We start from the raw sequence: 16,329 nt of genomic DNA, 5'->3' as shown, positions 1-16,329 counted from the left end.
GTATTAGCGGAGGGGGAGGAAACGAGGAGAGCGGCCATTTTTGTTTCTCCCGGCTGGACACGATGATGAATAATTAGAGAGCTACCCGCGCTCTCTCTCTTTCTCGGTCTCTCCCTTGCCACCCCCGCTGGGATTTGCGAGAGATACGGACGCGAAAACCGAGAGCAGAAACGAAGGCTGGTGGCCGCCTGCAGGGCTGCGTGCACTCGTTATCTCGTTGTTTCGGGGCCCTGTTCGAGTAGGAAAAAAAATGTGTAGCGGGGAATTCGAGTGGCGAGGCCCGCGGGACACACCGGCGACCGCAATACAAGACGCACGAGGAAACCTTATCGCGGGCAAACAAGCTCGCCTGGGACATTATTTTCATGAAATGTACAACGACGACACGGCCAACTACGACGTAGCTCTTCCTATCTCTCTCTCTCTCTCTGTCTCGAGTTTTTCTTTCGAAAAAATATGTACACTTTTGAATATATATCCCTCCTTGCACGAAGATAAAACATTTATTGGAATGCGTGAATAAATGGAGCATAGATCGATATCTACGAGAGGATAATTTATTACCCGTGTGGGTCGGAGCTAATTTTAGAATTCCTAGATTAGAAACGTACTCTTTTTCATTCTGTGCCAATAAAAAAAAAAAGGAAAGGAAAATGGAAGGATTTCAGAGGCGAGCAGAATTCGAAACGAACGAAACGAGAGGGATTACGATTCGAATTGCGCGCGTGTGTCGCGCAAACTCGATAGCCTCGATCGCGAGGCGTGTATAAATATTTAACACGGTCCCGTTAAACTCGCCTTCCAGATTCGTGAGCCGACTCGTGCGTCGACGGCTGATAACGTCGTATACCCATATAAATACAACCGTGCAATGTAAACAGGTTCGATGAGATAGTATTTTTTTTCCTTTCTTTCTTTCTTTCTTTCTTCGAAGATGGAAAACGGAAAGAAAAAAAAATATGGGGAAGGAACGCGACGATAAATTGGAACGCGACCTATATCGCTTCAATAGCAGCGACACGCATACTGCTCGCCCTTCTTATCATCGGCTACCTCCTAGATAAAGCTTACTGAATCAGTATCGACGCTATCTGTCCGTCTCTATTAATAGATTTATAATATAACGGGATTGTCCCGTCTCGTCATGTTTATGCATCTGCGAAAATTCTTATTTCACAATGAATATACGGTTTATAAATAAATTATCTCGTTCGATCTTACGTGTCGTTGGATAGAGAACTATACATAAAAAGAGACACACGCGCACACAAAAAAAAAAGAAGATACGAATTGCAAAAGTTGTAAGTAAAAAAAACAAACTTCTTATCTTAATCTTATAATCTTTCTGAAAAATTCATAATTATTCTATTACCTTCGTTTCATCATTCTGCATTTCTTTTTTTTTTTTTTAACAATGCAGATATTCAAAACGAAACGTTTCTCTTGTTCTTCATCATTCTACGTTTCTTTCTTTTTTTTGGAAAAATTCATAATTATTCTATTACCTACATTTTCATCATTCTACATTTCTTTCTTTTTTTTTAACAATGTAGATTCAAAACGAAACGTTTCTCTTGTTCTTCATCATTCTACGTTTCTTTTTCTTTTTTTAACAATGCAGATATTCGCAAACGTTGAAGAATCAAGGTTAAGATTAATCATGGTTTAATTAATTCCAAGATCGTGCGCGATCGTTACACGATCAAGGCCGCGCTTGCAATCGTGATTTCGATCGCCACCAGCGAATCGGTGTGGAATTGTGTCACCTGCTCACCTCTGGTCCGCTTATGCGTCACGATTCGGTTATTCCGTCATTCCTTCTCGAGAGGGCAACGTCTGATTGTGCAACGATCTCTCGGCATCTCTTGTGTTCGAGAGGCTGCGGAGCGTTGTTCTTTGGCCGAACGGGGCCGAGTCTCTCACTCTCTCTCTCACTCTCTCGTTCTCCTCCAACAGTCCCTCTCGGCGGTGAAAATTGTCGTGCGAAGGAAACGAGGGAGAAAGGGGGAGGGGAGCGACAAGCAAAGTGGCGACGAACAGGAAGGATTGGCTAGAGTGAATCATACCTTGCTCCACCGACGTCAGAAGACACTCTCGCGCCGGCAACTCGACGTGTTGTTGTCCCAGTCCCCTGTGTTTCGTAATTTTGCGAAACCGCGAAGCGGGGGCGGAATGAGACATCGGGGACACTTTTCTTGCTTCGATGGAATCGATTGCCAATCGATTTCTCAAATTTCGAATTCTTTCTTTCCTCGGTAAATTTATTCCAGTGACTAATTTCTTTGAATTTTCGAAGAATTATGAATATAATGAAATATAATAATGAACGAATATAAAATGAATAAATTTTTCGTGAATTATATTCTCGAGAAAGCGAGGAGAGAAAATGAAAAATTTTATCGAGAAGAGGAGAGAAAGAGGGCCGTTTGAATCATCATTACCGTCGCGAAAAGATACTAATTTGCCTCCTTGGAGTGCAGCCGTGTTTCGTGGAAAGGTACTTTCGTTTTAGTTTACTGCTCCAAGTTCCGGAGTACTTTGGAGTATCGAGGCGAAAAAAAAAAAAAACAAAAAAGTTATTATCGGCTTTGGGTTTGGGTTTCTACAGGGCCCTCGATGAACACGATTAACCAATTAGCGATACCGTTCTCCTCGTTCTACGCGCGGCAACTTTATCGTATTTCACGAAGCGTTATTTGGGGGGAAGAGGGAACCAGCTCTCGGGGAATTTCAACCGAGGAGCCCGAATATCTTTTTGCCACTCTGTCGTCGCCGCAACACGAAATATCGTTTCTCCACGTTGCGTAACTCTCTCCTCGAATTAACCCCTTTTTAAAATCAAATTAGTAGAAATAAATTCTATCTATTGATAAAATATCGTTGTACAAAACGAGATAAGGGAGAAAATATTTCGAAAAGAAGTCGATATCTCTCTGTTAATATCATTTTTTGAAATATTAATCTTAACGCTGTTAGAAAATAATTCGAGAAATTTCAACGTATATCGAGACAAGTGGGATAAGTTCTTAAATATAGAATTCGAAAGTGTCCAGGGAAACGAAAGCACGGATGGACAAAGTAAGGAAACCGTCGACCCCGGACGACGTCCAGAACGGAAGTAAGCAATTTAAATATTCAACGAGTCTCTCTCCCTCTCCCTCTCCCTCTCTCTTCAGACAAGGCTGGAAACCGTGGTATTTACTGGAAAAGGACTGGAGAAGCGAACGAACGATCAACGCTCCCCTTCCTCGAACATAGCTATTAAACCATAAGGTGCAACACGGACAATGCGCGGCGTTCATCGACCCCCGCGGATCAATCCGCATTCCGCGGTCCGAATCTCGTCGAGACAAGTGTGGTCTCCCTCGATGAGTCATCACGATCGAATTGACACGTACGTTGACCTAGACACACCGGTCTATCGACCATTTAACACGTGCGTCGCCGTTCCATCGCCTAGCGACGACTCTCTCCAGAAGAACGAACAGAAGTGGCTGTGGAAGGAAGAAGTGGGGAAAAGGAGGGGAAGGGAAAAAAGAGGAAGAGAAAGAAGAAAAAAAAAAAGAAGGAAAGGAGCGATGACTAAGAGGCCAGTGCGCGCACGTGGAGGAGCGCGATGCACCGTTAACGGGGTGGCTCTGGAAGGGGCTGGTAACCACCATCATCATCGCCGTAGCCACCAGCAAGGCCCCGATGACTCATCCGACCGTTGGTCTCTCCCCGTTGGTGAAGAAACGGCGGAAGGATCCAGGGGCGCCTCCTTCGAAGTAGGGCCCCACTCCTGGATTACCTCTAAACCTCGTCGTTACACGTTGTTACACGATAACACCTTGCTGTGTCGATCGATCGATCACCGTGAATTGTAGAGACTGGTTGGAAAAACACCAAGCGGTCTTGGTGACGCTGTTTTGTCATCGATTTCGAGAATTGCCTTTGAATTGAGCCGCGATTCATTCTATGTGAGTAAGTAATAGTAGGTATCATAGCCTGTTAAATCATTGATATAAAGGTTGGATAGGAATCGTTCAAACGTAATTCCCGCTAAAGTCGTGTGTCTCTCGAATCGAGAAAAATGTCGATCTTTGTATATCGTGAACGATATAGGGAGAGTATATATTAATTTGCGACGATAAATGTCACGATTACAAGATAATACGAACTCGACTTCCAATCGACTCGGAGTAGACTGTTCCACGGCACGTTGTACGACTGAAAATACGATCAATTTTCTCGGTTAAGTCGATTTTACTTTTGAATCGCAAGAGATCGAACCCGATGTTGGCTAGGATCGATCACAACGTTTTACAAAATTGAGATACGTTCAATTTTTCCCGGTTGGATCGATTTTATTTTCGAATCGGGATATGAACCTCGCACGATATCATTTATTAATAATTTATCTCCCCACGAAAGAGCATGCTCACCGATCCTTAACGTAGGATATTCTTACGTGACGTTTAGACAACCCTTTCGATTAATCGATTTACACCTAACCGGTGAAAGGATCGAGGTGTCTATTGAATAAAGATGAATTAAACTCGCGTATAAAATTCGCTTTAACAATTTTCTCGTGTACTTTACGAGCATTGCTCGTAAAAATCATTGTACAGCTCGTTTCCTCCGATCTTCGACTTTCTCGAACGATTTCTCGAACGAGTTCAGTCCAATGAAACTAACTTCACCGCTTCAACGAAACGCGGAGAAAAAGAGAGAGAGAGAGAGAGAGGGACGAAGGAGAGGGGGACCAAGATGCGATCTCACGAGATTAGAAAGCAAGCCTGGCTAGCGTACCTCGAAGGTACGATAGATCGATAAACGCGGATCATTTTTTGTCTCCCGCTCGTTGTTACACGCTAATGGCCGCGAAACATGACTCACACCGTGTTTACCGTCCTATTATCAAGTAATGGATTGTGGATCTATCACTTTCTATTTGAAGTCGATGCGTATCTGGATCCAGTGGCTCGCGTTACCGTGTTATCGTTATCGAATACACCACGTTGGATTGCATTACGCGATACGAGTAATAAAAATCTGTAAAGAGAGAAGGGGAGGGAGCTTCTGGGGGAGGAGGGAAGAAAAAATAAGGATAAATAATGGAATCGGTAGGAAAATGATGGACGAATCTCTCTCTCTCGTCGTTTACGTTCCTTCCTTGTAAGATGAATGTATGTGCGATGCGCGGATTTACGAGGATTATCGCGAGATTGTTCGAGACGTATCGATCGATGCGAACGTATGGATCGGTGCGGAGGGGTCGCGTAAAAGACGGGGGGAGGGCTGTGACGGGAGGGAAAAATCGGGGAAAAGGAGGCCGCAGTCATTCAACAATGTCACCGCGCTCACCGGGCCGGGGAAATAAATGAAATGCATTTCCATGCATACTTCGATACTAGCTGACTATTAATAACGGTATGACAGGTTGACTAATGATCCTCGATAGCCGAAGCACGGCTTTGACATTACGAGATTAAAATGCTGCGGATGATGGAAAAAATTGGCGAGCCCGTCGGGGGTTGACGGTTGGAAAGAAGAAAACTTTTAGCGCGCGACTTACTTAATACGATTACGACGCTCCCTCTCTGTCTCATTTCTATCCTCGAGGATCCACCCATCCTTGCTTTCCATCGATCAATCCCCCGGTTCTTTTTTTTTTTTTTTCATTATTTGTCGATGTTCGTTCGTTACGGGGATCGAACGGGACGATCGACGACAACGGGAGGCGAAGAGAGGTAAAAATTTAGCGAGAGGAAGAAAGAAAGAAAAACGTCTCGTTTTATTTTATATATGACGACAATCGATGGAGAGAGAGAGAGAAAAAAAAAACGACGAATCCCCGGTTTATCCAACGAATAAATGTCGGGAGAATAAATCGCGTGACCTGTTCCATAGGATTTCCGCTAGATCCTGGCCATCGATGAAGAAATGACAGGCGAAAAACGAACGAAATTACCCCTCGCAGTTGATCACCACAGCCAATAAGGGGGTAGTTTACCGTCGAATTCACGGGGAACGAGCCCTTGGAGCGAGGGAGGGGAGGGCGGGAATAACAATCTCGCAGAGTGTTTCTGGATATCAGCCTTAATGCGGGCTGTCCGGTCAACCAGATGCCCTGTGATAGGGCATGCGAATTTTTTTTTTTTTTTTTTTTATATCGACGAGCGGCCCGTCCTGATGGGATTTTCATCGCCGATCTCGCCTGTCTGCGCAATTGAACGCCGACTGACGGAGGATCGCGTCCAAATCCGGCCGCGTTTATTTATGCAAAACGCGATCAAAAGCGGTCGACACACGTGTATCGTGTCGCGCGGAAAAATCGGCAACAATTGACGGCAACATACCCGTTAAAGGGAATGGACGATTTCCACCACACTGGTCGAGTTAGATTCGCGACCAGGGGATTTTGGGGAAAGGGGGTAGGATTTATAATTTCTGACAGGAACGATGGTTCACAAATGATCCCATTGATTCAAGGGATATTTTGAAATTGGGATAATCGAGAGATATTCATTCCTGCCAATAATGTTTCTCTAGCGCGGCATCGCTTTCCAAACGTCGAAGTTCGCTCCTCTCATCGATCATCGAACCAGGCCAAAGAAACTTCCTTATCCCTTCGAACGTAAAACGAATTCTCGAATTCTATCTCGCGATGAATCACTCTCGAATATCTCTACGTAACCGCTGTTTCCTGCTGTCTTCGCGCGTCGAGAGAGAAAGACAATTAAATCTCGGTTTAAGGAACCAGATTCGCGGGATCGAATCGAGATCAACGCGAGGATTCGCTGGAAAGGGTGAAGACTGGCAGAGAAGCGTGCAAAATTATCGTTCATCAGCCGAGTGCTGCTCCCACGGGAATATATCTCTTTCTTTCTCTCTCTCTCTCTCCGGCGAGAGAGTTCATCCGCCCTTTGTTGCGCGCCAATTAAAATTAGCGCTGTTAATTACGCGGTGCCGCGACGCTTGTTAGCGACCGTTAGGCCGAAAACTGCCAAAATTAAACGGACGGGACGAAATGTAACGTGCCGCGTCTAATGGTGTAACGCTACCAACTCTCCGTTTTTTTTTTCCCCCGTTTTTCTTTTTTTTTTTTTGGAGAGGGTCTTTGTCACGACTGATTTAGACAACAGCCCGGCGCACGGGCGAAAATATTTTTTTCCCGAAACGCGGCGGATTTCGCCCGTGGAAAAAATATTCGGGTAATGCTGCTCGAATTAATCGACCCTCGTTCCGCGAAATTCTCCCGCTAATTGGGTTTCGCTATAGTGATTTCTTTTTTCTTTTTTTTCCTCGTTTAGTTAAGCTTGGTTTTGCTTTTGGTGTATTACGAATGTTTAACGAGTGAGGCTTGCGAAGATTTGGGGAAATTTGGTATATAATTGCATGAGGGGATAATTTCACTGCCGCGTCACTGTTAAAAAAATTTTATTCCGATGATATTTCGTACGTACGACTCGAGTGAAAATTCGATTGAACGAGAAAAGAAATGTTGATAAATAAATAAAGATATAGTAAAAATTCATGGCCGTTTAAAATGCATTTTAAAACGCATCGATAGCGAAATTAGAAAATTGGCCGGATACACAAAGAGCATCTCCCTGATTTTTCTTCCTCCATTGTTTGCAACGTTAAATCTGTAAAATCCCATGGAGGAGCACGGAACGGAACCCGACCCACGCCCCCGTATTTGTTAAACAGTCGTGTAAGTACCCACAAACTGCGCGGTGATTGCGGTCACGTGGCGGCTCGCATCGCTCGAACGGAAAGTAAAACAGAGAGAGAGAGAGACTGTACACGCCCCGGAGGGTGGTTTCTCTGAATGGCTGTTGATTGTAATCATCGGGTGTAAGTAATGCCGGTGGTACGCGGACGTGTACGTAAATCCTATCGTGACTCGAGAATCCTGTCGCTCGAAAAATATTGCGAGGGTATTGGAGGTGGAGGCCGAGGAAATTTCGTCCCATTTCCTTTTCGAGTGCATTTACCTCGCTGGGCATACGCGATTAATTTATTCGTTAAGCGAGACACGAGTATTCCAATATACCTTTTATTCCTGATTGAAATCAACGTTGGTATTTCGAATATACGACCCTTTAGAAATTACTCCATATTAGAAAAGATAATTCTCAGAATTGGGTTTAAAAAAAAGTCTGAAAGATCGGAAGAATCGCTTTGAAAATTCTCCAATTTCCAAAGCGGGAAAGGTAAAGCGAATAAACCGTATCACCAAGGATCCATCGTCTGAACAAACTTCACCAACATCCACGTACATAGACACACAAGGAGATCAATGCCGGGATGTTTTCACACGAGATGACGTTTAATTAATAAAACGCCCCCGAACCCTCCGGGATATCCCGACGCGATATGAAACCGCGACGTTTGAAGACAAATGTCTGAGCACGTTCGAAAGCTGGATCGAAGCTGTTTGTCGGTCCCTGCTAACGCGTTGTCAAACCGAGGATGCGAAATGGCTCTCACACACGCCCGCGCGAACGCCCGTTTTCTAATTGGCTGGCGGCGAACGCGCTTCCAGAACCGAACTTCCAGCCTGCACTCCTTGACGCTTCTCTCTCGCCAAATTGAACGTGTATGCTCGCGCGGCAAATTGAGGAATTGAATATTCATACGGATCCAACCCTCTCTCGCGCAAAGGTGAATTCAATTACGCATGATTGCCCGGCTCTAACCCTCTCTACGCCGCCCCTCCCTCCTCCTCCTCCTCCTCCACTCGCGTCTTTCCACTCCGCTCCATCGAAGCTTTATCCAAGCTCCTATCGTCTCCCTCCCCTTCCCCCACGTAATTCGCGTTTCCCACCTTCGTCGGCCGTCTCCGGGAGCAGTTAGGCCAATTTTACGCTTATTGGTACGTAAATACCTGGTGGAACCTTGCCGTACAAGGGATTCTGCGAAAACCCTTTCCTTTTCCTTCCACCAACCCCTCTGTCTCTTCCCCTCTCGCGTGCAATTAACGTCTCGAGCGGAAAAGAGGATCTCGATATTCCGAACCGGGTTTCTTCTTAATTGCACGCGCGTTTGTTCGAAGGAATAATCACATTCGTAGTTACACTACTCGATGACCACGAAACTTAACCCTCCCCCTGGGAGAATATCTCCCCGTTGTAAATTCAGAAACGAAATGTTCATTGTCTCGCGCACGATCTCGTATATAACGAGCAAAAAATGAAAAAAGGAAAACGAACACGTATTCGACAAGTATCTGGCGGTCGATTAAAAGAAGCGGAGGGGAGGAGCCCCTGTCCGATGGTGCTTGGACCAAGCAAGACCACCCCCTGTCGATGATTTGGAGAACAATGCGGATCGAAAATAACCGGACAGGCCGTAGCTCGTTAACGGGCTAATAACTGGTCGGTTTTTACGAGCGCGGACGAGCAACGGGGTGTTTTCGGTAGGGCGACCGATGATGGCGCAGGTGCGTGAAAACTTTTTTCTCGCTCCGCCCCCCCTTTTTAAACCTTCCAACGAAATCTACAGTAATTTTTCCCTCGATGGAAAGAATCGAAAAATATCGAATTGCGTGGTTAGAGGATCGAAGAGTCAATGGAAATAAAGGCAGAGTGAGTCATAGAATCGGGAAGAAAGAGCGTGACGAAATTTTTAGTTTAACGCGAGCTGTGTATATACGTAGAGGCACACGTAATGCGCGTAACCTTGCCACACTTAACGCAGAGACGATAAATTGTTTACAACTAATAATAATAGGAGAGTCATCGTTTATAAATATTACTATTACGCTTCGATTTTGTTCGTTGTGTACGTCTCGTTTAACTCGTGTCTCGTCGTACAGTCCGCCATGAACGTTCGCCTCGCGAGGATCTCGGAATTATTTTTCACGGTAAAACCGGTAAAAATTAACCGGTAACTTAATCATCGATGCGCCGCGATTTAATAATAAAAATTTAATCTCGAGCTAACTCTCGAAAAGGAATCAACAAAGTGAATCACCGACCAGAGAAACCACGCGTAGACGTGATAAGATACCCGTGAGATAATACGCACGTGTACAAATGTGTGCAAATTAGCGAGTTAAACGATCATATTATTATTAATCGAAAACGTACAATTGAAAATTTTTTTTTCCTCGAATTTAGAGAAATAATAGATACGAATAGTGAATCACGTAATTAATAATAGATTGATATCTACGATTATTGAGTCATTGCTATTGCTGGAGAATAAATATAACATTGTATTGAAAGAAACGATGATAGAAGGATCAAAGATAATAAGATAATTAATCGAAAGACGATAATTCAATGAACGATGAGAAATGCATAAAAAATCGAGAATCGAAAGATAAATCATTGTTCGCAGAAATAGTTTGGCAGACAATCCCTTAAATTTCGAGCAAAAGATATTGAGAATCTATTTGGGGAGAATTCAGGATAGAAACGATTATCGTTGTTTCGACGTGGTTACAATCGTTTCCTTCGTTTTCATGGTGGAACCCTTTCACCGCGATTTCTTGCGTTCTCGAGATGATTTCGAGAGGAAGGAAATAGTAGGTTAATACCCACGGCCGGTGAGTCATTCGGATTGTTGGAAATAGAGAAATAATTTGGTATTCAGTATCGAGAGGAACGATGATAAGACGAAATTACACGAGTTATGACTCATTCTCCGTACCTTTGATAATGTATTCAAACAGTAGTTACATACCGTCCATGTTTATATCGAAATTTTTCGTCGTTATGTAATTAATGTGTAAATCGAAATTACTTTCAGTCACTGACGTGTCACAAATCATCAAAATCATCGTGCTCGTCGATTTTTTCTTTACGTATATTTCGATAGATTATTGTTTAAAATTTTGCGAATGTATCATCGGAAAAATGAAAGAATCGATGAATTTTTAATCGATCCTGTGCGAACGAAACTGTCGATAGTTAGTGAAATAAAAGAAGAGGATAGGAAACGTTTTCGAAACATCAGGTTCGCGTATAACGGCGATAAAAGGAGGGTGAATAGAGGCGACAATGGACGAAGGGAAACGAAACAGAAACGAGGAGCATAAACGGTGGCGGTTGCGTTCAACGGTGTCGCTTCGTGCGCTTCCATCGGTTTCATTTATCGAATTACAAAAATCGATGGATTTTTTTTCCTCGCGCTCGTCGACGGACAAATTGAAAACCTTCTCGAATAATTGAAATAATGGAGAGATATATGTTGTATCGAACGGAAAGGAAGGAAGATCGATGGCGAAACGCAAACAAAAGGGAAGCGATCTCGAAGCCCCGTGAGACAGCAATTCCTCGAGCGGCGAGTCATCTGGGAAGAAGGACAAGTTACAATCGCATTTTTCCTCCTCTCCGAAAACGTCGATCACAACCGGTGTCCAAGCTCGCCGTGTATCGTATCGATAGGCATTCCGGGTTCGAAATAAAGGCGAAAGAATGACGTCCTCGGGACTTTGTACAGGTCTGAGAAATGCGAGGCATTTCCTCGTCGCGGCCGAATTCCTATTACGGGATGTATAGACGGGAACGAAGACGTCGACGACGAACTTGTCCCCCGACGAGGAGAGAGGAAAGGGGAGGGGAGAGGTAGGTAAGGTGTATATACGTCGACGGAAAGAAGTTGGAATAGTTGTTTTGTTTTGTCCGGCGTGTAGGTGGACATCATGATGACAGGATGGAACATAAACGTGGGGCTCCCGGGGGAGAATTACGGGACATAAAATCCCGCTTCGACCTCCCTTTTCCACGTTGGCGTCGAGATGTCGGGGCTGTGCCCGTTTTCCCGTATAAAACGTCCCTGCCCTTCTTTCCTCATCAGCCTCTCGACAACTCGCTCGATCCTTCCCTCGAAATTTGTCCCGAGCCGAGAACCGATCGGTCCGAGAACAGATTGAATCTCACCGATATCCCTTCCTCCCTCCCTTCGTTTTCACAGACGGATGCTGGACCGATCGAATCCTTCTTTTTCCTTTTCTCTTTTTCAATCGAAGAGGGCACCATCTAGGAGATATTTTCTTGAAGAGAAGCCTCGCGGTGGAATGGATGGATAGCTCTTCTACAGCTGATGGAGTAGGTATATATATAGTGGATCTATTCGATCGCAAAGTGCGTAAGTACACTCCCTACTTTCGTATCTCGAGTGCGTTTGATAGCGTTGAAAAAAGATATTGCGAAAAATTCGCTCGTGGCAAAATTTCTCGCGTAAGGTGTACGAGATTACACACCTCGAGCTTATTTATCTTATCGAGACGGAACGGTCAGACAGCTCGGCGACGCACGATGCAACGAGATTGCAACGAGATTCGATTCGATTCATATCATCATTCTCGCTTTCATATCTTTCGTTGGAATCACTCTATTCTTTTCAGATCGTGAACATCGAATATACGTTAATTTAATTTTGACACGTTATAACACGATTAATAATACAAAGGGAGAGAAAAACTAATTTAGGAAAAAAGAAAGAAATATTAATCCAATTTCCGTTGATTGTCCAAACCTGTTCGCTCAATTCACCCTATTTTACAGGAAAGTGTCCAACGCGTGACAAACGACACGACGGCCCCTCCGCGTAATCGTAGTAAATCAACGAAAATCGAGGTCGCGGCAATTAGAGCGGCTTATGACAGCAGGGGTTAAACAACTAGGTTGGAAGGCCGATTTGATTTTGTGTGTCCACCTTATGTTCACCCTTACGAACGTGTAATAAGTTTGTTTATCACGTCATAAGGCGTCCAGGTGAAATATTGCATCGGATCGAGCGGAGGAGGAGGGTTAATCGCGCGCCCGCCGTTTCCAAACGACTTTACGCAATAACGATCATCGGCGTGCACAGGTGTACGCGCGAACGCATGAAATTACGTGGTAATACGGCGTTTCCGCGTCCCCTCGCGCCTCTTGACAGCAAATCGAGATGACTCACGTGTTCCCGTTACACCGCGCCGTTTGTTTCTCTTCCTCTGAAGAGATGCCACCGATTCGTTCCTTTCTTGTTTTCCTCCTGTCCTTTCCTCTACCTTGTTTTGCCTCTCCCTTTTTTTTCCTTTCTTTCTTTTTCGTTCTCTGAAAGTCGAAGAAAATGTTATCTTTAAAAGTAAATTTAACGTAATCATTTCGACGAGGAGAATTCCTCTCTCTCTCTCTCGTTAAGGAAAGGTCTTGATTAGGATCGTGACGTTCTTGTTAGATAGGATATACGTTTTTAATTTACGCAGTTGAGATTCTTGTAACAATGAAGTAAGAGAGATTTTGCCACGCGGAGAAATTTTATAATCGATACAGTCATTATTAGAAATCGAAGAAATCGAATAATGTAAACAAAGAAGTGAGCGTATAGAAGAAGAGATAAATGATGGCCATTCTCGAGCGAAAGTGAAGATTCACGCGTTATAAAATACGTATTTTATTCGCTGGTAGACTTCGTTTCCGATTCCATCCCGCCGATTTCTCCGCGGTTTTCGCGGGGGAAAATGAAATTCGTCGATAATAAGATAATGGGATAGCCGAGGCCTAAGTTGCGCAAGTTGATGCAATCGAGTAACGTTTTATTGCAATCGTCGATAATCGTTTGAAAAATTGGACGAATCTCGAGGAACCTTCCTTCGATGCCCGAAGGTGCAATCAAATTCTATCATCATTTTTCACGCACATCGATTTCCTCGATTATATTCTTCGATCAAAATTTATTAACAATCTTCGTTGATTTTTACTTTACATTCTCTCTCTCTCTCTCTCTTCTCGTTTATTTTTTTTTCGATAAGACAACTTTTATCAATTCGAGCAGGATTCTCAATATTTTTTCACGACACACAATTTTTCCAAGACGCCGAAATGTATACACACGATATTTCTCGAAAGCCAAGCTACGTGTTTCCAGCGTAGGAAACCTCGACACGTGACGAATGAAGAGTGGACGGGTTTGAGCGGCGGCTGTATAGTAAGCCTTCCACGTGAAACAACAATAGAGAATCGAAACTCCCCCTACGAGATCGTGTAACGTGTCACACTTGCCCTTGTCCAAATACAAAACCGACAAACCTATATCCACCGGGAGCATATTTATATCTCTCCGCTTATAATCACCTTTCCACCCTCTTCCAATCTTTCACCTAATACGTACTTCATTACCTTCATCCCCTGTAATCACCTCGAAATCGATATTCCCAATTTTAATAAATTCCCAGAATAAATTTCACCATATATATATACGCATAATCGGCCTGGCCAATCAAAATCGATATTACCAATTTTAACCCGATATAAATTCTCTAAAGAAATAACGTTGATCGAACACCTTTCATCGACCCTCCATTAACCTGAGAGATTATTAATCTTGAGATGAATTCTCAAAATAAATTTTAAATTTCGCGATATTAATTCCGAACGAACGCGTCCAAGGTCGAAATTAAAAATCGATGAATTTGAAAAAAGGAGGGGAGGAGAGGGACGGATGGAAGATGGAGGAAATCGAGCGCGATCGGGGAAGCAAACGAGCCGTGAGTACCCTTGACAGTGGACAACGTCGCGGGTTTCTGCGCGAGCGCGAAACTCTCTGCTGCTAGAATCGTGAAAGGATCTAGGATCGAGCCTGCTCTCGGTCGATTACACGGTAGCCCGGCAGAGACCGATCGGTGGACCCTTTCCATCCCAAGATTTCTGTTCAACGATCCGTTTTATGAGTCAGCTTGACTGCCTTCGCGGAAGGGACTCGAGCAGATTCGCTGCTTCGTAGCTCGTGGAACATAGAGAGAGAGAGAAAGAGAGAGGAGGAAGAAGCTAGCAAAGATGAGCAAAGGGAGGAGACGAGGAGGATCGATCGGTTCGAACGATCGCCAAAGAAATTATTGCGGCTTCGTTCCGGCCTGATAAACGACTTCTCTCTATACACCGCCGTTTCGACGTTTATGCTTTTTTTATTTTTTTCTTTCTCCCTCTCTTTCTCCCTTCCTTTCTTTCTTTTCTTTTTTTTCTCCTGTATATTGTTTTCTCTTCTCTATTTGGGAAACTAGATCGAGTTTCGAGGATGACAAAGGATGAGTTAGTGGAAAACGAGAAGTGGTAATGGCGAGAAAAAGTGGAGCAGCGCAATAAAAGCGTTATTGAGGGGAATATCTGTATCGAGGTGGTTCTTTCCACGATACGATACGATACTTGTAACTCGGGCCAGCATACGTTCACCTAAGGGTAAGGTAATCCAAGTTGAAATTCACCTCGATGTGAGGAATTTGTATAGAAAGTATCCGGATACAGGCTTGTTCCATCTCGATTTTTATTTTCATTCTATATTTAAGGAGTAAGTAACGATTCTCGAGCATCTTTTTTTTAAATAAGGACAAAAAAATCATTGTAATAATTTCCAGCGTAATCGTCTAAAAATTTCGATCGTGGCGGAGGTCGAAAGTAAGGGAAATCGGTGTGCGAAATGGAAGCACATGTTACCTTCCTCGTGCACGTTACTCATTCGTTGCTCGAATCCACTCCCGTTTCCCGATTGTTACCGATCGATCTATGCTAATGGAAATCATTAATGCGTCCGCAAGGATCCTAATCGGCGGCCGATAATCTCGCGGAGGGATCGCGAAATTAAAATGCACGCGCGCACAGGTGGGCACATCGCGTGTTTGCGCCGATGGTTCACCGGACCAAAATGCGTGTTACGTCATCGGGAGGGACGTAAGGACCACACGGTATTTCCTGATTGTGTGTGTTTTTTCCTTCTTTCCTTCCTTCTTTCTCCTCATCGAATTATCGTTGTCGGGGAAGAAGGGCCGTGAAGCGCCGATGAATATGCATCAAAGAGCTATTTAAATTTATCATCCCCTCTTTTGTAATTTTAAATACGCGATGTGTATGATTTGACGATATGCACGTATCTTTTCAGCTTAATTCCTACGTCGGTTCGAATTAAAATTTGCATAATTGATCCGATTTCCTAATAAAATTCTAAATATACGAATTAAAGGAAATAAAATATATCTACATATACGTGCATATAGTTGGATTTTTATTCTTGTTAAAATTCGTTCTTAAAAATTCTCTAAATTTCTCCACCATCGTAAAGCTGTTTAACCTCTTCTCGCGTCGCTCGCTGGAACTCGTTAAAACGGCGATTCGTCCCGGATGATCGGCCAGGTAAACCGATCGCCTTATCTCACGCTCGAGATAATAATAATAAATCGGGTAAACGGTTGAAATCCCGAGTAGCATTAATGTAAATTCATGCGCTCTCCTCCTAATCGGGCCTCGAGGTACACCTGCACGCGCCATATGGTGTTTTCTATTCCAGGAGCGACGACGTGTTGCCGTGTATTCGTACGGTGCGTGTGCCTCCACGGGGTTACGACCCCATCGTAGG

Source organism: Apis mellifera, linkage group LG2 (assembly GCF_003254395.2).
Source record: "Apis mellifera strain DH4 linkage group LG2, Amel_HAv3.1, whole genome shotgun sequence".
Classification (NCBI taxonomy): domain Eukaryota; kingdom Metazoa; phylum Arthropoda; class Insecta; order Hymenoptera; family Apidae; genus Apis; species Apis mellifera.
The sequence above is the reverse complement of the archived record's forward strand: the minus strand, read 5'-3'. Positions refer to the sequence as shown.